This window comes from Barbus barbus (genome assembly GCF_936440315.1).
Source record: "Barbus barbus genome assembly, chromosome: 7".
NCBI classification, from domain to species: Eukaryota; Metazoa; Chordata; class Actinopteri; order Cypriniformes; family Cyprinidae; genus Barbus; species Barbus barbus.
In genome coordinates this window covers 17,982,577-18,004,796 of record NC_136735.1, presented here as the reverse complement: position 1 = coordinate 18,004,796, position 22,220 = coordinate 17,982,577, and positions in this window count along the sequence as shown.

Sequence of the window (22,220 nt, the reverse complement as noted above, 5' to 3'; positions counted from 1 at the left end):
CTTAAGATTCGATATTTATATGATTAATTATTATTAATAAGAATGTCCAACAAGCACTAAAATCAGCACGTTATTTCTTAACAGTTTTGTTTATGCCTGACCCAATCGGATTCTTCCTGTGGGGCGGAGCCCCGCCCTGCACAGCCTTTTTTTTTCCGTGCATACATTATCCGTTCAGTTACTTATCACATGAAGAAATTATCGACAGCAGATTTCTATTCGTATTGTAATCATGCATTGATGAGAACAAACAAATTTCATCCACACCAGCTTACTATTAATGAAATCAGCTTTCATCTGAAACCAAACACCACGTATTTGGCATGCACAAAAATACATATATAATTTATATTCATTACGTGGTTAAGCCATAGAAGAAACAATCCTTAATTCTAAATAATCACATCGAGCATGTGAACTGAACACTAGTCATCAGGTAAAGTTATGCATCAAAAGATTACAACAATATCATACGTTCCAATAACACAGCAAGCCTTTTAAATGACAAGAAAACAACCTTAATATATGTTGTAAATATATTGTATATAGTGTTTTCCGAGTATATTGCTTCAATAGCAGAAACTAGTATAATTTGTCCCTTTTAAGATACTTGAGCAAAGCGTGGCGTCTCTTTGTCTGTTAGGGAGCAACAAGGCGCGTTCCTGGAATGTGCTGATAACGCGAGGTCATAATGTCCCTTTTTTGTGAAGATCTGGAGATTTTCTTAGTTGGACATTGATTGTAAAAACATCATCTTCAACGATACCATCGATGAATTATTATTGACCGTGCTGTTCTTTAAAGATATCCAGATGTTCCTCTCGAATGTATCCTGGATTTTATGATCCCAGGAGATAAGGAGGTTCAGGGCAGGAGATCAGCAGGAGGGAAGCTTTGCTCAAGAATGTGCTGTCCGAAATTGTGTGTGTGTGTGGGTTCTGGTGTTGATCAGGTCTTACACATTCCCCCTTTGCTCGGTGAGGTTCTCGTTGTGAACGTTGGTGGGCACTGGAACAAGAAGTAGGGAGAACAGGCACACACAAGCCACAAACAACATCTCCATCACTGACTGAATCCTGGTGCAGGGTAATTTGAGAATACACAGGTTAGAAACTTGAGAAGACAACTGGGTTATTGGTAGTAGGGTCATTTTTATTGGTTTAGTTGTCAGGGGTTCGACGAGGCGGTATAGGCGTGATCTCAATCAGGTTGGTTGAGTTCTCCGGTTCGGGTTCTTGGTCAGTTTTATCACGTCGGAAAATGCGCGGGACGCCTGACGTGCATTTGTTGAAAGACTCTTGAACGGCGTTCACTCGCTTGTGTAGGAGGAAGGCCAGGATCAAAGTCACAACATATCCTACAATAGTAGAGATGCAAAGCGCTGTGTCAGCGGCAGACCAAGACCGAATAACTGGCGCCAGTGGCGTAACTTTGCTTTGAAAAGTGGTGGGGACACCGCACAACTCGTTTTGCTATTTGTTTATTTAATAACCAAATTTACTTGGGGACTGAGTTCAGAGTTGGAAATGCACTTAATTTTCGCTTTGATGTATACATGCATCACATTCACAAATATGTCTATAAACATCCGAATAAGCAATTGTGAATGTTACATTTTGCTTATCACAACACATCCAGGGTCGCTAATATCAATCAAAATACGCAAGATAAATATGGTGAACTTACCATTTCATGGTCAGCTCAGCTGCAGCGTATTCATTAATTGCACAGTTGTGTGTGTGTGTGTGTGTGTGTGTGTGTATTACGATTCATTCTACTTTGAATTACTTGCATATTTTCTCTTAATACCAGCTGGACAACTTGCTAAAAGTAGGTGTGATCGATGCACGCTGAACATGGAAGAATCAACATTACGTCAAGAGTCAAGACAAGCCCACAAAATGTTTCCTCATCCAATCAAATAATTTACCCAATCTTGAACTATGCAAAACCTTGTGTAAAACATGAATGAGAGTTAATTTGTGTTTAAAATGGTTAAACTACCTTTATTAATTAAATAAATGAAATTGTTTTAACAAATATTTTTTTTATGACGTTTTTATAAAAGCTCTATTTTTTCCTCCCCCACCCCACATGTAAAGGCTAGTTAACGGTAAATGTTGCTACCTATAGCATAAATGTTAAAACATCAACAAAATGTCCAAAAGAAAGTATGGAAGTGATATAAGAAGCTTTTTAGTGAAGCAGCCACGCACAGTAAGTTACTTTGCTTAACACGAAAACATATTATATTTAACTTACGTGAATATAGACATACTGTCGCTAATCATGTTTTCTGGCGGCCACTGGAGCGTGCTGTGATTTAATACAAAACTGAATTAGAGGACTATGAACTAAAGACTTGTACTTTTTAATTGTTTTAATTGTGAAAATCCCAGTCATAACATAGAATTGTCCTGTTGCCTAAAAGGTTACTTCTATGTTACTTCTTACATAACTTAATTTTTCATATAACACTTAATCATGACTTGTAATAATAACCGTGACTTGTGACTTTTTAACAATGCCTCAAGTGAACTCACCTCGCTGCGTGGTTGAAGAAGAACCGTCGTCCACCTTCTAGTCATCACTTGATGACTACTGTGAGTGATGATTTGACTTGTGGACCAGAGATATTGTCCAATTAATCTTCTCAAAAATCTCAAATAAAATATTTCAACCTTGAAACAGTATCCAAACAATACGAACATCGTAAAAAGAAAGGTACAGGATCTGTAGACTAATTATAGGGAAAGGAAAGTACATATCCCATGACGCATATCGCGTATCTCGCGATAGTTTCACAACAAGACTTAATATTCATCTTTGAGGACGTTGAAAAGCTTCTGACCGGCGGAAAAATTTGAAATGAAAATGAATTAATTAGATTATGAAGAGTGACGATTTGTAGGGGATCACGTGACCCTTCGACGGCGATGCAGGCTTGAATCTTTCGCTCTGCTCACTTATCACTTATCTGCTCGCCATATTTTGTATAATCCTGTCAGTAAAATTTGAACCACTCTGCATTGGACCTGTCATGAGTGCTAAGGCAGACAAAGGGGATCGGAAAAGAGAGATTGAGCAATCGCCAATGAAGAAAAAATTCAGAGATTCCGCCATCTCCAGAGAAGACCTCGACGATGCTATTGCTAGCCGCATCGAACTAGCATTTAAAGAGCAACAAAAGACGTTGAATTCGGTTGTGAATTTGGCAGTAAGAGAGGCGATGGACTCTGTGCTGATTCCAGCATTACGCGAACTGCGTGAAGACATACAAGCGACCAACAAGTCTGTTAAAGAGCTAAGAGAGGAGTTTGAGACCATAACTACGGCGGCGAAGCAGACACGTGACCGCGTAGATTCTGTTCAAGCAGCTGCACGTGAGGATAGGAGGACAGTCACGGGCTTAAGAAATCAGCTGGAGCGACTCACCGAGAAGGTGACGGATATGGAGGACAGGTGCAGGAGGAACAACGTACGACTGGTGGGGCTGCCAGAGGGGGCTGAGGGATCCGACGCGGCTGGTTTCCTCAGAGTTAATATTTCTAAGTGGATTCCTTCCTTGAAGGGCCGTGACATTGAGATCGACCGGGCACATCGCGTATATGACGGAGGGAGGGGCTCCGACCAGCCGCGCACTCTCATCTTCCGTGTACTGAGATGGCATGACAGATCAGATATCCTGAAGGGTGCTCGAAAGGCTTATCCGGTGAAATGCGCACAGAACAATGTCACACTGCTATTTTTTCCCGACTTTAGTCCAGCTACAGTGATCAGGAGAAAGGCATTTGGTCCGGTTTTGAAGAAGATGACGGCGCTTGGTCTCCAGCCCTTCCTCATCTATCCGGCCGTAATCAAACTACGGCACAAGGGGGAACAGAAAAGCTTCGATTCCCCTCAGAAAGCGGAGGATTTTATTAGCTCCCTGTCCCAGCAGAAGACGTATGCCGCGGCTCTGCGCGGGGGAATGGCGGCTGCTGTTTCTCCAGCCCGGCGGGAGGAGTTTGATGGTCGGGATGAACATGGTCCCAGCGGCTTAGGAGCGGATGATGGCAGAACGGACATGGACGCTGACTAAATTTGGTTTTTGCTTTTTTCTTCTCTCCACTCTACTACTGAGATATTGTTCCTAACTTCCTATATATCCGGTACAACGATCTCATTGCTGGCAAGACTGACACCCCTTTTTTCTTTTTGGAGGGGACTAATGGAGAGTTGGTTTAATTAAAAATATTTTTTTCTGGCAGTACGAGCTTTTTGGGAGACATGTCCTGCGTTGGAGTGGATCGGTCACGAACCATCACTATTTTTTGTTGCTCAGTCAGACCTATGTTCTCGGTAATGTGCGGTCTGAGTTGTTCCTTGTTTAAGGTTGTCGGTTGTTCATGTTTTTATGTGGTTTTTACTTTTTACAACAGACATTTATACTTTAATTTATTTTACCTTATTTCTAAAGGGATTTTTCATCTAGGAGGTTTGGTATCTAAAATACACGTCAACGTTTACACGCTATATATTCAATGCATACTCTAAATATTTTATCACTAAATGTGAATGGGTTAAATTCTGCTGTCAAACGAACTCGTGTGTTAGAATATTTACATCGTAAATCTATTTCCTGTGCCCTAATTCAAGAGACACATTTAAAGCAATCCGACGTGGCACGTTTCCAGAATAAGTATTACAAATTAGCAGCTTTTTCCTGCGCTCAAAATAAAACTAAGGGGGTGCTTATTCTTGTTAACCGGAAGTTAAATTTAACAATTGAACACCTTGGTAGTGATGAGAAGGGTAGATTTGTTTTTATCCGATGCAAAATATATAATAATAGGTTAGCCTTGGTCTCTATTTATGGTCCGAATGAGACAGACAGTGCATTCCTTTCACAGATCTCCAAAACTCTGCTTGAGCAGATTGATTGCCCTCTAGTGGTGGGTGGGGATTTTAATGCTGTCATAAATCCTGTTTTAGATAAATCTCAATCTGATACAACAGCCAATCCATCCTCTAAATTACTGAATAAATTTATCACTGAGCTTAACGTAATCGATCTTTGGAGAATTCAGAATACTAAATCTAAGGACTTCACTTTTTTCTCTAATAGACACAAGACTTTCTCTAGGATAGACTACATATTTCTCAGCCCATCTTTAATTTCGTCTGATTCTTCCATCTCTATATTACCAATTTTATTATCTGATCATTCTGCTGTGCTGTGCAGTGTTCCTCTTTCCGATGTTAAAGCCAAGTCCCCTAGATGGCGCTTTAACGTATCATTATTAAGTAATCAGACTATCATTACTTCTTTAAAAGAATATATTAAGGAGTTTCTTGAAATTAATATGCCCTCTGGTGTGGATCCTCAAAAACTGTGGGAGACGACTAAGTGCGCTATACGAGGTTTCTGTATATCTTTCTCTTCTACTCTTGCCAAAGCGAAAACCCGCAAGTTTACACAATTAGAAAATAAAATCCAATCATTACAAAACCTACAAAAACAACATTTTACGGAGCAGCAGGCTACACAGTTGTCCTCTTTAAAAGAAGAATACGATTTGCTTTCACAATCAAAGGCGGAATTTATTTTACATAGGACTAGGCAAAAATATTATTTTGAATCGGAGAGACCTAGTCATTTATTGGCTCTTAGGTTGAGAGAATGTGAGTCTAAGGCATATATTAGCGCAATAAAATCATCAGATGATCACGTCACCACAAACCCTGTGGCAATTAATGAAATATTTAAAGGTTTCTACACAAATCTATATAAAGCCGAAACAGATTTTGATGAATCAATCTGTAAGCAGTATTTAGATAAATTGGAACTGCCTCGGATCTCACAGATGGATAAAGAATCTTTGGAGGCCCCATTAAGTTCGGAGGAACTCCATGTCTCTTTAAAAAGCCTTCAGAAGGGCAAATCGCCGGGCCTAGATGGTCTCCCCCCGGAATTATACTTAGAAATTTGGGATTTGGTAGGGACACTTATGCTTAATTCATTTAATTTTGCAATTGAACATGGGGTATTTCATAGAGATCAAAAAACATCACTGATTTCATTACTTCTTAAAAAAGGGAAAGATCCATTAGATTGTTCCAACTACAGACCAATTTCGCTTATCTCATGTGATCTAAAAATGTATGCTAAAGTTTTTGCTTCTCGTATGGAGAAGGTAATTCATAGTCTGATCAAGGAGGACCAAACTGGTTTCATCAAGGGGCGTAATGCATCTGATAATATGCGTCGACTCCTTCATATTCTTGACTTTGCAGACTCCCACCCAACCCCTTGTGCAGTCTTTTCACTTGATGCAGAAAAAGCCTTTGACAGGCTAGAGTGGAATTATATGTGGGCAGTTTTGCAATGTTTCGGCTTCGGTGAACACTTCATTTCTATGATTAAGACATTATACCACTCACCTGCAGCATCAGTCATAACTGGTAATGTTATTTCCCCCCCGTTCCCTTTACAGCGGGGAACGAGGCAGGGTTGTCCGCTTTCCCCCTTATTGTTTTGTCTATCTCTTGAACCCTTAGCACAAGCCATCAGGAAGTCTGAAGTATCGATTAAGATTCATGATCATAATCATAGTATTTCGTTATACGCTGATGATATTATTCTATATTTAGACCACTTTGATGTTTCAGTCCCTAATATAATTAAGGAATTTGATAATTTTAGTAGCTTATCGGGATATAAAATAAATTGGAGCAAATCTGTTTTAATGCCAATTAACAATATTAAAGTTAATTCTTCTATTCCCTCATTCATCCCTATTAAGGACTCTTTCACCTATCTGGGCGTTACCATATATAAAAACATTCATAAGATTGCCAGGGACAATTTTAATAATATTTTAGTTAAGGTCAAGAATGACATTCAAAGATGGAAGAATCTTAACGTTTCCCTCCAAGGAAGAATCTCCACTGTTAAGATGAATTTGCTACCTCGATTTAATTTTCTTTTCTCTATGCTACCGCTTTCTCCCCCTCCAGGTTACTTTAAGGAGATTAACTCCATAATTACGAAATTTATCTGGAATGATAAATGCCCCAGAATTAAACTTACCACATTACAACATCCTAATAGCGCAGGAGGACTGGCTGTACCAAATTTTGAACTGTATTATTGGTCGTTCCAGCTTAAGGCTCTTCATACTTGGGTTGATCCTCAATCTACAGTTTCTTGGAGAGTGATTGAAGCTGACAAGGTTAAACCAAATAGACTCCAAGATATTTTATTTACTGGCACAGGGAAAAAAGGGGATAATTATAAATTTGGTCCGGTTGTGGCCAATTCTATTAAAATCTGGAAAACGGTTGAACGTCGGATTGGAGGACCCTTCAAATTTTGTAATAGTACACCTTTATGGCACAATTTTAATTTTGTATGCGGAAATCGCCCATTTGTCCAACCCTCTTGGTCTTCTTTAGGTGTAAACACGTGCGGTGATATATATGATAACCAGGGCCTATGTTCATTTCAAACGTTAAGAGCTAAATTTTGTCTACCAGCATCTGCATATTTTGTCTTTCTTCAATTACGTTCCGCTCTCAAAGCGTATGGCGTTCCTTGGTCTTCTCCCTCTCATCCTATGCGGGACTGGATTGCACCATCTGCTGGTCGGCCATCTGCTTCCTTAATATATAATAAGATTCTTGATTGCATTATAAAACCTCTTTCTATTAAAACTATTTGGAATAGGGAATTATCTGACCTTAATTTATCTGTCGACTGGGAGAGGGTGTGGTCTAATCTCAGTTTAACATCTAAAAATCTGGCGCATCGTCTTATTCACTTCAAAGTCATTCATAGAGCATACATAACTCCTTACAAAAGATTCAAAATGAAACTACAATCAAATTTCAACTGCCATATATGTAACACTGCATCATCAGGTACGTTTCTGCATATGTTTTGGGAATGTCCTATCACTAGCAGTCTATGGACACATGTAAACCTGGTTTTATCATCCTTACTGAAAATTGATTGGTCCGTTAACCCAAGTTTGTGTCTTCTTAATGATGATTCTGGTCTCTGTATAAGTTCGATGCAAAAGAGAATGTTGTTTGCTGGTTTTACAGCTGCGAAGAAGACAATAATACAGAACTGGTTTACACCGCATATGTGTGGGAAAACATATTGGATCCGTAGCCTCTTGCAAATAGTGTCTTGTGAATGTACAACAGCACGAATCAATGGGGCCAAGCCTTCTACCATTGATGCTTGGCAGTGCTTTCTCTTTGAAATACGTGACTGTATGGAGGAGTGACTTCTGTGGGTTTCTTTTTTCTGTCCTTCCTTTTCTCCCTCCTTTTGACTGGACTTTGAGATGTTGAGTATGTGTCTGTTGTTTTATTTTATTATTTTCTTAATATATTGTTTTTTTTTTATGTTGTGTTATGTATGAAAAATAAAAAAAATGTTGATAACAAAAAAAAAGAGTGACGATTTGTAGATGGTGCTTTTCCTTTAATACATACCTTACGCAATCTATTTTTCAGTTACTTTTTAAAAGTGGTGGGGACAATATCGAGCATGGTAAAAAGTGGTGGGGACATGTCCCACCCGTCCCACCCGTAAATTACGCCTATGACTGGCGCGCCAGCGGGTGGAAGTCGAGCGATAGCTTCTAAAGCTGTATCAACAGGAGTTAAATCAATCAGTTGCGTTCCTTCCTCCCTGATCCTTTCTTCCAATTCTGGATCAAGGGCGAAGGAGTGCTGTTTGAAGTAGGGTGAGATTTCGATTTCAGCCTGATACTCGTCGCCGGTAAGGTGATAAAATGCCAAATAGTCAATATGGAGGATCGAACCCTTAGGGACCGTGATCCATAGAGTTTGGTTAGGTAGGATAATGCGTGTGGCTGTGTCGTGTTGATCCTGTTCGCGTTGAGGTGTTGACCAACCATCGGTTTCTGATCATTTCGGCTTGCGTTACTTCAACTTGAGAACATAGTGTCGCTTCGGTGGGGCAGCTAGTGTCGGGCCTAATGGATTCTAGGTCGCAGATGCCCTCAGTATTATCGCGGACAAACGATTTTACTCGGGCCAAGGAAATTAATGTCTTTCATGAGCGTACACATCTTTAGGTTTGGGGCCAGATACAACTGTTCGTTGTTATCGTGATACGCAACGACTTCAGGAGTGTGGATTTTGACATAGGTGTTCCCTTGCGAAAATCCAACACTCACAACATCTTTGAGCCGGTAAATGTTATTAGCGTCGATAATGGTTAAACTGAGGAGAATGGCTCGGTCGCCTGGATTGGTTGACCACGGTTCTCACAACAAGTTACAACGACTTTATTTAAGGGAGTCAATCTAAATTTCGGGACCTGGATTTAAGGAATTGGTAAAGGGAGTTTTCTGATGAGGGGACTAGAGGGAAAAATAAATTATAGTGAGAGAGGAAAAGGAAAACATGAAAACTTTGGCTTCGTCATTTGATCGCGCTGCGAAGCGCCCTCAGCCATATACCATATGGCGAGAATCCACACATGCCGTCAAAGTTCCGAACAAAGAAACTTTAACTACTGAAGCCGTAAGAACTCTAAACAGACTTCCTAAGAGCATCGTCACGTCACAGAGAAGCCAACCTACCACCGGAGGGGCATCCCTTGAAACGCGTCATGCAACTACAGCTACAGCAGCCAATCAGCAGTTGCGGGGTTCCCTCAACCAGGAAAGGAACGAAACAAGTAACAACTATATAGTTGATATCTTCATATCTCACTGAGCTGGTGCTCTTAATCGTTAAAAGTAAAGATAGTAAGGTTCTCTGCTCGTGATCTGCCCCTGGTAGATCTTTTTGAAATAGCAAATAGTGCTATACTTTAATTTTCTTCAAATCGCGTTCCTGTATATGTGTGTTCTGTGTAGTATGTTATCGTAGATTAGCAAATAAACTTTGATTCATTTATAAAGAAATCTTCTGTCTTCTGTTTTGTAATATTCATATCAAAACTTTGCCCAGAGCTTGCTACCTGCGCTCAGAATTTACCCAACCAATTCTGTATTATTATCGTGGCCACGAAATAAACAGAATTGCTAAGATATACTGGTTTAACCTGTTAACCTTCACTGCCATTTGTGGCCTCACAGGTGAAAATAACCTACCTAAATTAAAATGGTAACAGTTTGTGACAAAGTGTGCTTACACAAACAAATTAGGTATCTTTGGAAAGAAGAGACTCTGGGCTTTACTATCTATCATCCAGAGTTGATAATGCTCAAAAAGATAAAAAGTTATAGGCACTGACGTGCCTTGAAAAATATTTTTCCACACTGAATGTTTTTTTTTATTTCATATACAAATACATGAAATAAGTCCTGGAGCAATCCAGAAAAGTAATGGATCGAAAGCCACGTGTCTCATGAGTTCATATTTCAAATTTGAAGAAGATACCATGAAAAATGAGATTCCTGCAATATTTTTTCTGAAACTATTTATAGTCCCCCCTCCCCCCTGTTTGAGGAAAAATAACCACCAAATGGATTGCAGAATTATACAAGCTATTTTAGTCATTATACATGTTCCTGCATAGTTTTTCAATTATAAAATAATAGACAGATTTATTTGAGCACTAAAAAATACAAAAATAATTATTTGAGTAATAAAAAGGAAAAAAAATAGAAAAAAAATGCTTTGTATATAGTATGTATACTGAAGTATTCTTCGTTATTCGTTATTACAATGATAAATATCACTGCCAGACGTGAAGTGATATTGCCAGACATGGTCATAGAGTCAGTAAACACACGCTGATGTGCTTCCATTCAGATGATGATCATACAAATGGGCCATATAATCAATAATAGCTGATCAATGAATCACAATGATAGCCGTCATAGAGTCGCTAATAAACACGCTGATGTGCGTCCATACATATTATAATCATGCAGACACGGCCACATTCCCCACACAATACACACACACACATATAAAAAATGTAGAAGAAAAAAAAAAGTTTTTTATGGATAAAGCAGATCGCTAAGTTACGCCCCGCTCAGATGACAGTGTGCGTCACAGCGTGCGTCATGGCTGGCTGGAGGGAGCGCCAAATTCAAATAATCTATATTCCGCTTTTCTGAGACTTTTTTTTCCGTAGACGGTCTCATTATTTTTGTAAAACCGTATGCTGTAACATCGTTTTGTTTTTTTACCACCAATACGCTGTTTTTGAGCGTAATTTATTCCATAACGGACGCGAACAATAACTCTCTGAAGAAATGAAACGTAAACAAAGGAATATTCATCCTTATTACAACGTTATTGTTTCGCTGGACTAAAAGTGCTCGCTGGTATGTTGTTCTGTGGACCCTTACCTCTCTAACTAAACTGGGATTTCAGCAGTGGACGCGTTTGTGGCTCGTTATTACAATGATAAAGGTACGTACGGCTTTTTTACTCTGCGTGTTTGGATGTGTACTGCTTACACAAATGTAGCAAATTTGTGCCACTCATTCCTTATAAGCTTTCCATCGAAAAACAGCGATCTGTCGTCGATGCTTGAGGCTTAGACCCTCAGAATGATATATAGTTTGACAAGATTAACTTTGTCCCGTTTCATTTATTCTATTAGAAAACAATGACACATGCAAACAAAGATCGTTCAGTGCGAGGTCGCTCTGGTGAACGTTAACAGGTTAATGCTCGCTGGACGAGCGTAGTAAATAAGAAATTATACATTTTGATTAATATCAATTAGGGCTGTCGCGATTCGTCGATTTTAGTCGACTAGTCAATTTTAAAAAATCATCCACTTTATTTTGCTCGCGTCGACTAACAGGCAAAATACCGGAAGTGGCGCATTTCACGGACGAGAATTCATAAAACACATTTAGGCTATTTTACAAGGCTGCATGATATATTAAACCCATTTAAAAATCATAATTAAGCATAATTGTGAATTCACAATGCGTGTAGGTTAAAAACGTGCGTCTCACAGTGGCTTCATTCACAGTAGTTCCGCAGAAACGTATCATTTACATGTGTGGAGCGTCTCATACTCCATCTCTGCATGTTGTTGTGAGTTTGTGTTTATTATAACGTTCATCTGGGAACGTTAATCACGTCTGACTACCGGGGGTGACAGAGGAACTCACAGGGTTAGCCATTTATGGAGGAACCCTACTGGAGCAAAAGACGCACGTATCCGGCCCAGCGGGCAGGAGTGGCATTGCAAGCCGACACTTAGAACGGGTCCTTCGCGCTACTGGCCCCTGGGGGCGAGTACACAGGAATATACCGGCTCTACACGAAGGCTATAGAATCTAGCAAACGTGTTGGGTGTCACCCAGCCCTCAGCTCTACAAATATCTGTCAGCGAGGTGCCTTGTGCAAACGCCCAGGAGGAAGAAACACCTCTAGTTGAGTGTGCTCACAACCCGAACGGACAAGGCACGTCTTGGGATTGGTACGCCAAGACAATAGCATCCACTATCCAGTGGGCTAACCTCTGCTTGGAGACAGCCTTTCCCTTCTGCTGGCCTCCGTAACAGAAAAAAAGCTGGTCTGAGGCCCTGAAGCTTTGTGTTCTGTCCACGTACAGCCGCAGAGCACGGATGGGACAGAGAAAAGCTAGGGCTGGGTCTGCCTCCTCCGAGGGCAGTGCTTGCAGGTTCACTACCTGGTCCCTGAAGGGAGTGGTAGGAACCTTGGGCACATATCCAGGCCGAGGTCTCAGGACAACGTGAGAGTTGGCCGGCCCATTCTAGGCATGATTCGTCCCCTACCCTCTTGTTGGAAGCCAATGCAGTCCGGAGAACTGTCTTTAATGATATAATTTTCAACTCAGCTGACTGTAAAGGTTCAAAGTGTCACGGAACTGAGGCGGAAGCAAAGATGCAGGTGAAGTTATATATTTAATAGTCAGATACACAGCACAATACAGACAACAGTCTCTCGGATGATGTCGTGGCGCAGGGACCATATGAACAGCGTGCAGGTGGAGAGTGTCGGTGATGAATCCAGTGCAGGTGAAGAGTGTCGGGGATGAATCCAGTGCAGGTGATGATCCGGGTGGGACGAAGACTTCTGACACACTCGAACACGAACAGGAAGACAAAGGTACACGAAGAAACACTGACTGGGGCACATCCAACACATCCAGGAACATTCAACGATCTGACAAGGGAGAGAAGATTTAGTGAGGCTTTATAGCTGAGTGAATTGGCAGCAGCTGGTGTGGGAATTGAGATCAGCTGGCGCGCTGATCACGGAGCGAGGGACACGCCCACTCGCACACAATACACAGACACAGACAATGATACACGAGACATGAAGGAGGCAGTAGATTAATATACCGTGACAGTACCCTCCCTCCTAGGAACGCCTCCTGGCGTCCCCAGACTCCCTTACCTGTCGATTGTAATCATCGATAAGGGAGTGATCCAGAATGTCTCTAGCAGGCACCCAACTTCTCTCCTCCGGACCGTAACCTTCCCAGTCCACCAAGTACTGGAATCCGCGTCCCCTCCGCCTAGAGTCCAGAATACGATCGACCGAATAAGCAGGTTCCCCTTCTACGAGTCGCGGCGGTGGGGGAACCGGGGCTGGCGGATTAATGCGGGAATAAAAAACGGGTTTAATTTTGGACACATGGAAGACGGGATGAATTCTCCTGTACACTGGAGGAAGATTGAGGCGAACTGCCACCGGACTAATGATTTTAGTGACAGCAAACGGGCCAATGAATTTGGGAGCAAGTTTATTAGAAACGGAGCGGAGAGGAATGTTCTTGGTAGAAAGCCACACTTTGGAACCGACGACGTATACGGGAGGTCTAGTCCGGTGGCGATCGGCCTTGGCCTTGGTGCGCGCTCCCACTTGGAGTAGAGTCTCGCGGGCTCTAGTCCAAGTGCGATGACACCTCTGGACAAAGGCGTGAGCGGAGGGGACCGCGACCTCGGATTCCAGACTAGGAAAAATTGGTGGCTGGTAACCTATACTACCTTCAAACGGAGATAGGCCCGTAGATGACACTGGCAACGAATTGTGGGCGTACTCCACCATTGACAGTTGTTGGCTCCATGAGGAAGGATTCTTGGAGACCAGACATCGCAACGTTCTCTCCAAATCCTGGTTGGCTCTCTCGGTTTGACCATTGCTCTGGGGATGAAACCCTGAGGACAGACTAACAGTAGCACCCAGCAATTTACAAAACTCTCGCCAAAATTTGGACACAAATTGGGGACCTCTGTCGGAAACCACGTCCGTCGGGAGGCCATGTAACCGAAAGACGTGGTCAACGACTGTTACCGCTGTCTCCTTGGCTGAGGGTAATTTGGGCAAGGGAATAAAGTGGGCCGCCTTCGAGAATCGGTCCACCACGGTCAAAACTACCGTGTTACCCTGAGAGGGTGGGAGGGCGGTGACAAAATCTAGAGCGATATGGGACCAGGGTCTCGAAGGGACCGGCAGCGGTTGAAGGAGCCCATCTGGGGGTCTATTGGAAGTCTTACCAGTGGCACAAACTGAGCAAGCCAAAACAAAACTGTGAACATCGCGAGCCATAAGTGGCCACCAAAATCGTTGCTTGACTAAAGATGTAGTGCGACTGACTCCTGGATGACAAGCCACACTGGAACAATGACCCCACTGAATAACGTCGGACCGTAATCCCTCTGGCACAAATAACCGGTTCGGTGGGCAACCGACCGGAGGCGTTACCCCTTGCAAGGCCGTCTTGACCTTCGATTGGACCTCCCATGTGAGTGCGGAGATGATAAGGGTCTCCGGAAAAATACACTCGGGAGTAGACGGGCGATCGGAACGGTCAAAAATGCGTGATAAAGAATCGGGCTTGATGTTCTTGGAGCCCGGGCGGTACGAGAGAGTGAAGTCAAAACGTCCGAAAAAAAGTGCCCACCGAGCCTGCCTAGAGTTCAATCTTTTGGCAGTTTTAATGTATTCTAAATTCTTGTGATCGGTCCATACGATGAAAGGTACCCCCGACCCTTCCAACCAGTGGTGCCATTCTTCCAATGCTAGCTTGACTGCCAACAACTCTCTGTTACCAATGTCATAATTACTCTCGGCAGGGGACAAACGGTGGGACAAAAACGCGCATGGATGCATTCTGTCGTCTGCCGGAGCGCGCTGGGATAGCACTGCACCTACCCCCACCTCTGACGCATCGACCTCCACCACGAACTGACGTGATGGATCAGGGGTAATTAAGATGGGGGCTGAAACAAAGCGGTCCTTCAGTTTGGCAAACGCAGCCTCAGCTGCGTTTGACCACCTGAACGTAGTTCTGGGGGAGGTCAAGGCGGTCAGAGGAGAGGCTAGTTGGCTGAAATTGCGAATAAACCGCCGGTAAAAATTGGCGAACCCCAGAAACCTCTGCAGGGCCTTGCGGGAGTCTGGGCTTGGCCAATCCACCACAGCCTTAACCTTGTCAGGGTCCATGCGCACTCCCTCAGACGACACAATGTACCCTAGGAAAGGAACCGACTGTGCATGAAAAGCGCATTTCTCCGCCTTGACAAAAAGCCCATTCTCTAACAGCCTCTGAAGCACTCGTCGTACGTGCTGCACGTGCTCCTGGAGAGAAGAAGAAAAAATCAATATGTCATCCAGGTAAACATATATGAATTGATCGACCATATCTCGCAGCACGTCGTTGACGAGTGCCTGGAAGACTGCCGGGGAGTTGGACAGCCCGAAGGGCATGACCAAGTATTCAAAGTGCCCCCTGGGGGTGTTAAAAGCAGTCTTCCATTCGTCCCCCCTCCTGATGCGGACCAAATGATAAGCGTTACGTAAGTCCAATTTAGTGAAGATCGACGCTCCCTGCAACCTCTCGAAAGCTGAAGACATCAGCGGCAAAGGATAGGTATTCTTTACCGTGATGCTGTTCAACCCTCGGTAGTCAATGCAAGGTCGCAGTGATCCGTCCTTCTTCCCCACAAAAAAGAACCCCGCCCCCGCGGGAGAAGAGGAGGGCCGGATGAACCCCGCTGCTAGAGAATCAGAAATATATTTCTCCATAACCTCTCTCTCTGGAACAGAAAGTGAATATAATTTGCCTTTAGGCGGAGACGTACCTGGCAATAACTCTATGGCACAGTCATAGGGACGATGTGGAGGGAGAGAAGCAGCACGAGACTTACTGAACACCTCCTTCAGGTCTAGATACTCTGTGGGCACGTTAGACAAATCCCCTGCCTCCTCCTGCAAGGTGGAAACAGAAACAGACGGACAAGCAGACACAAGACAAGACTCATGACATTTAGTGCTCCATTCCGATACAGATTTCTGCTGCCAATCTATCCTGGGGTTGTGCTTGGTAAGCCAGGGGTGTCCTAAAACAATGGGTGCCAGGGGGGAGTCCAGAATGTAGAATGAAATGGTTTCAGTGTGATTGCCGGATACAATGAGTGTGATGGGTCCAGTGGTGAAGGAAATGGTGGGCAAGGTTTGGCCATTGAGGGCGTGGACTGAGATGGTATGAGTGAGGGGTAGGAGGGGAACCTGAATCCGGAGTGCAAATTTGTAGTCCATAAAATTACCTTCTGCCCCAGAGTCCAATAGTGCTTGACCGTCGTGAGTGTGTGCTGTCCATCTTAGTCTTACCGGGAGGAGTGTAGATGTAAATGAGGTCTTTTCAGCGGAAATCCCACCCGACAGTAGCCTCAGATTCACTGCCGGGCTTGGCCTTTTACTGTGCAGTTGTATGCGAAATGTCCCGCCGTACCACAGTAAAGGCAAAGGCCCTGGGACCTCCGCCTTTCCTTCTCCTCCCGAGACAGCCGAGCTCGCCCGACCTGCATGGGCTCGGGATCGTAGACGGGGCTGACCGCGTCCCTGTCACTGGCTCTGAGTGTCGGCGTTTCCTCCGGAAATCGAGTAGGTAACCTCCGCCGTTCAACTCGCGAGAGTCGGGAGTCCACCCGAAGAGCCAGTTCAATCAGTCCATTGAGGGTGGTGGGTAAATCCAGCATATAAATCTCCCTCTGGATGCGGTCAGCCAGCCCATGCAGGAACATATCCCACTGCGCCTCCTCGTTCCACTGACACTCTGCCACCAAGGTCCGGAACTCAATGGAGTAATCCGCTACGGATCTCTCCCCCTGTCTAAGATCCGCGAGGATCCGGGCCGCCTCCTTTCCCGCGGCCGCGCGGTCAAAAACTCTTTTCATCTCGGCGGAGAGTGTCTGAAACGAGGTACAGCATGGATCCTGGTTCTCCCACACCGCCGTTCCCCATAGTGCTGCTCTCCCAGTCAGAAGGGTGAGCACGAACGCCACCCTGCTCTGTTCGTTGGCGAAGGTCCTAGGCTGCAGAGCAAAATGCATAGAACAACGCGTAAGAAATGCTCTGCAATAGTTCGGCTCACCACTATACCTTTCCGGAGCTGGTAGGCGGGGCTCTGGCTGGGAGACGCTCTCTGGTGGTATGAGGGGAGCTGGCGGTGTGGGTGGCGCAGCAGAGATTTGCAGATGTTCCATTTTCTGGGTGAGCTCGGACACCTGCGCCATAAGAGCATGAATCGCCAGCCCGGACTCTTTCATGCTCTTCTCCTGGGCATCCATCCGAGAGACGCTGGCTCTGAGGAAGTCCTCCAGAGACGAGGATGATCCGCCTGCTGCTTCCATTCTCTGGTCAGATCGTTCTGTCACGGAACTGAGGCGGAAGCAAAGATGCAGGTGAAGTTATATATTTAATAGTCAGATACACAGCACAATACAGACAACAGTCTCTCGGATGATGTCGTGGCGCAGGGACCAGATGAACAGCGTGCAGGTGGAGAGTGTCGGTGATGAATCCAGTGCAGGTGAAGAGTGTCGGGGATGAATCCAGTGCAGGTGATGATCCGGGTGGGACGAAGACTTCTGACACACTCGAACACGAACAGGAAGACAAAGGTACACGAAGAAACACTGACTGGGGCACATCCAACACATCCAGGAACATTCAACGATCTGACAAGGGAGAGAAGATTTAGTGAGGCTTTATAGCTGAGTGAATTGGCAGCAGCTGGTGTGGGAATTGAGATCAGCTGGCGCGCTGATCACGGAGCGAGGGACACGCCCACTCGCACACAATACACAGACACAGACAATGATACACGAGACATGAAGGAGGCAGTAGATTAATATACCGTGACACAAAGGGAGGTCTCCGCAGTGCCATGAGCAACAGAGACGGCTTAATTCAACATTTTTTCTCTTCCGTGTCAGTCTTTGATGCCTGTTCACAACAGTAACATGAGGCATGAGTGTGCATTCCTCTGAAAACAAGGTGCAGTGCATCAGAACACCGGCTCCTGCTTCAGCAGCATCACACATATTACTCTCTTGAACGCATTTTGACTGACACAGAAGAGAATCAATTGTTGAATAAAGTCATTTTTTGTTTATTTTGCGCACAAATAAGTATTCTCGTAGCTTCATAAAATTACAGTTGAACCGCTGATGTCATATGGACTATTTTAATGATCTCCTTACTATCTTTCTGGGCCTTGAACATGTCAGTTTTGTTGCTGTCTATGCAGAGTCAGAAAGCTAGGACTGGCTAGGCCACTCCAGGACCTTAATGTGCTTCTTCTTGAGCCACTCCTTTGTTGCCTTGGCTGTGTGTTTTGGATCATTGTCATGCTGGAATACCCATCCACGACCCATTTTCAATGCCCTGACCCTGACGGTACATAGCTCCGTCCATTGTCCCTTTGATGTGGTGCAGTTGTCCTGTCCCCTTGGCAAAAAACATCCCCAAAGCATAATGTTTCCACCTCCATGTTTGATGGTGGGGATGGTGTTCTTGGGGTCATAGGCAGCATTCTTCCTCCTCCAAACACGGCGAGTTGATGCCAAAGAGCTTGATTTTGGTCTCATCTGACCACAATACTTTTACCCAGTTCTCCTCTGAATCATTGGCAGACGGGCCTGTACATGTTTTATTGAGCAGGGGGACCTTGCGGGCGTTCTTCCAGTGATCCTGCTTCAGTGTGGAAAGGTCTGAAAGACATCACCAATTACAAGACACCATCCACCAGCATTGTGGGGAATCAACAACTGGCAGACAATCTAAATGAGTTTTACTGCAGGTTTTGAAAAAAACACCATTCACACCTGCAATCCCCCCACCTCCTCCTGCACTGCAGATCAGTGAAGATTATATTAATTATATATTAATTATTATATTAATTACCCATAATAGCTATTAATATATCTAAATAAGGTTTGGTTCTACGCCAGAAACACAAACTATCTATAATGCTTTACAAGAAAACATCTTGAAATATAAAAGTACGATTAGCCTCAAGCCACGTTTGAAAATGTATGTGATTAACCTGTTAACGTTTACCAGAGCGACGTCGCACTGAACGCTCTTTGTTTGCATGTGTCATTGTTTTCTAATAGAATAAATGAAACGGGACAAAGTTAATCTTGACAAACTATATATCATTTTGAAGGTCTAAGCCTCAAGCATCGACGACAGATCGCTGTTTTTCGATGGAAAGCTTATAAGGAATGTATTTGCTACATTTGTGTAAGCAGTACACATCCAAACACGCAGAGTAAAAAAGCAGTACGTACCTTTATCACTGTAATAACAAGCCACAAACGCGTCCACTGCTGAAATCCCAGTTTAGTTAGAGAGGTAAGGGTCCACAGAACAGCACTTTTAGTCCAGCGAAACAATAACGTTGTAATAAGGATGAATATTCCTTTGTTTACGTTTCATTTCTTTGGGAGAGTTATTGTTCGCGTCCGTTATGGAATAAATTACGCTCAAAAACAGCGTCTTGGTAGTAAAAAAACAACACTGTGTTGTAGCATACAGTTTTACAAACAGAATGAGACCGTCCACGGAAAAAAAAAGTATCAGAAAAGCGGAATATAGTTTATTTGAATTTGGCGCTCCCTCCTGCCAGCTCTGACGCGGGCTATGACACGCACGCTGTCATCTGAGCGGGGCGTAACTTAGCGATCTGCTTTATCCATAAAAAACTTTTTTTTTTTCTTCTACATTTTTTATATGTGTGTGTGTGTGTGTATTGTGTGGGGAATGTGGCCGTATCTGCATGATTATAATCTGTATGGACGGACATCAGCGTGTTTATTACCGACTCTATGACGGCTATCATTGTGATTCATTGATCAGCTATTATTGATTATATGGCCCATCTGTATGATTATCATCTGAATGGAAGCACATCAGAGTGTGATTACTGACTCTATGACCATGTCTGGCAATATCACTTCATGTCTGGCAATCAGAATACTTCAGTATACATACTATATATAAAGCATTCTTTTTCTATTTTCTTTCCTTTTTTATTACTCAAATAATTATTTTTGTATTTTTTAGTGCTCAAATAAATCTGTCTATTATTTTATAGTTGAAAAACTATGCAGGAACATGTATAATGACTAAAATAGCTTGTATAATTCTGCAATCCATTTGGTGGTTATTTTTCCTCAAACAGGGGGTGGGTGGACTATAAATAGTTTTAGAAAAAATATTGCAGGAATCTCATTTTTCATGGTGTCTTCTTCAAATTTGAAATATAAACTCATGAGACACATGGCTTTCAACCCATTACTTTTGCTCCAGGACTTATTTCATGTATTTGTATATGAAATAAAAAAACATTCAGTGTGGAAAAATATTTTTCAAGGCACGTCAGTGTGTATAACTTTTTATCTTTTTGAACATTATCAACTCTGGATGATGGATAGTAAAGCCCAGAGTGTCTTCTTTCCAAAGATACCTAATTTGTTTGTGTAAGCACACTTTGTCACAAACTGTTACCATTTTAATTTAGGTAGGTTATTTTCACCTGCGAGGCCCACAATGGGGGTGAAGGTTAACAGGTTAATAATGTTTTTGCTTAAAACCCACCTTAAACCATCATTGAGTGCTTGTAATAACTTCCGATTATGATCTATAGTTGATTTTTATTCAATAGTAGGCAGACATGCACTCTTTGTATGATTAATAACGCAACACTGCTTATAAACATCCTTTATTGTTATAAAAATACCTTGAGCTGCATACAAAACACATACAGAAAATATATTGTCATAATCATGTCTATTTGCATATTTCATGTGTAGAAAAAAAGTTTCACTCAATTTTTTTTTAATACAGAAGATCTAATATTAGAGAGTAAACGCGCTCTGACTCATAACATTTGTACACGTGGGAGAAAAAGGACACTCCAGATCACATAATTCAGTGGAGAATTAATAGAAATTATATTAAGAACATGTGAGAATAAATCTGCTCTCAGATACCAAAGATAACAAGAACTCTGCATCCACTCTATTCTCTCTCAGAATACTCTTCTTCGGTGTTTGTTTACACTTTTTTTCAACACGGTGCCACCATTCTCGTAGTTTTGTGCAACAGCAGCTGTTCCAGGCACATGATCTGAGCTCAAATCTGATTGGACAGCTGGTTTCTTCGCAGAGCGATAGGGAAAAAAATCGTCACGGAGGACGAAAAAAAAATCCTTGCTTTTTCGCTCCGCCAATTATCGCACCTGGTGTGAATAGCTCCATAGGGATCTATTGTTTCGATTCAAAAGTGTCATCGCGCCAAATTTTCGCGTTCAGTGCGAAAAGCCCTTTACTGGACCCCCTGCAGTTTGCCTAAAGAGCAAACAGGTCTGTGGATGATGCAGTCAACATGGGACTGCACTTCATCCTGCAGCATCTGGACAGACCAGGGACTTATGTGAGGATCCTGTTTGTGGACTTCAGCTCAGCTTTTAACACGATCATCCCATCACTCCTCCTGCCCAAACTAACACAGCTCTCCGTGCCCACCTCTGTCTGTCAGTGAATCACCAGCTTCCTAACAGACAGGCAGCAGCTAGTGAAGCTGGGAAAATACACATCCAGCACCTGCACCATCAGCACTGGAGCTCCTCGGGGCTGCGTTCTCTCCCCACTGCTCTTCTCCCTCTACACCAGCTACTGCACATCTAAAGACCCCTCTGTCCAGCTCCTGAAGTTTGCAGATGACTCCACACTGATCGGCCTCATTCAGGACGGTGACAAGTCTGCTTACAGACAGGAGGTTAAAGAGCTGGCTGTCTGGTGCAGCCTTAACAACCTGGAGCTCAACATGCTCAAAACAGTGTAGATGACCGTGGACTTCAGGAGAAACCCCCCTGATCTCCCCCCACTCACCCTCATGAACAGCACTGTAACAACAGTGGAGACATTCAGATTCCTGGGCAGCACCATCTCTCAGGA